Below are 1,232 nucleotides of genomic sequence, written 5' to 3'. Positions count from 1 at the left end.
TAATGACCAGCTTTCATTCATAAATCCAGATAGAATTATGGGATGTCCTGAGATTTCCAGTAATGCCATTCTATTTCGGCCGACTACTGCCGAGCTAGATCTTCGTTGGTTGAAAAGACAAAAGTATATATTATTTATTGCCAAGTGAATGCACCAAGTAGCAAGTTTCCCTTTTAATTCTGGACAAATATTACCTTTCTATTCACTGTGCCTTTAAACATATGTACTGGCAACATCTCGTGAACCAGATCGATCAGGGGAAATCTATTAGAAATGTGAGACGTGAGCCGGGTTGTGACATATGACAAAGATTTAGGTATCATGAGTATGCAGAGACTGAGGAGGGCGTTAAATGAGTGGAGGATGGACCGGGCAAGGTGTGTGGAGGAGGATCTGCGTTGTTCATCTTGGGCTGGTAGTCAAATTCCAGCTCAGCTGAGGAGTACTGAAGTAACTCAGTAACCGGGGAAGGGGTTATGGACGAAGCAAGCAGAGGGGCCTGAGAAGGAGCTCTCGAAAAAAAAGGTGGAAAAGTGAAAATGGGACCGACCTGGAAGTGGAGGGCCCAACGAGGTCAGACCGATGCAGCATCTCGCAAACATCCTGGGGAGTTTGCATTTATATCTGTATTTATCGTCTGATGCTATGTAACGAAATGTCCTCGGACGAAAGTAAACATTGGCTGTGTCACACGATGGCTGTGGGCTCAGAATTCGGAGGCAGCTTCGCTCCCTCGTTCTGGTCTGGGGTCTCACGAGGTCGCAGGTGAGTTGACACCTGAGGCTGCAGTCATCTGCTGTCGCGCCCGGGGCTGCAGGTTTTGCCTCCGTGGGCCTCACTCGCATGCGGAGAAAGTCGGCGCTGGCTGTTGGCGGGAGGCCTCCGTCCCTCTCCGCGCGGTCTTCCCGTAGGCCACGTCGGCGTCCGTTCCTGATGGCAGCCAGCCTCCTCCAGAGTAAGCGATCCAGGAGAGAAAACGGGAGAAAGCCGCAACATCTTTCGTGCCGTGGCCTCGGAAGTTCCGCCCCATCATCTTTGCGGTATCTGACTGGCCGGACATGTCAGCCATTCGGCGTCAGACAGGACGAGGCAAAGGTGTGAAAACCAGGAGGTGAGGATGAGTGGGGGACACCTTAGAGGGGGGTTCCCACGACATGCCGCTTCCAGTCAGGAATCTAGAATTTTTTTAGCCTTTCCCGTAAAACCGCCGACTTCTAAAAAGTCAAACTGAT

This window comes from Pteropus vampyrus, unplaced genomic scaffold (assembly GCF_000151845.1).
Source record: "Pteropus vampyrus isolate Shadow unplaced genomic scaffold, Pvam_2.0 Scaffold209, whole genome shotgun sequence".
Classification (NCBI taxonomy): Eukaryota; Metazoa; Chordata; class Mammalia; order Chiroptera; family Pteropodidae; genus Pteropus; species Pteropus vampyrus.
The sequence above is the reverse complement of the archived record's forward strand: the minus strand, read 5'-3'. Positions refer to the sequence as shown.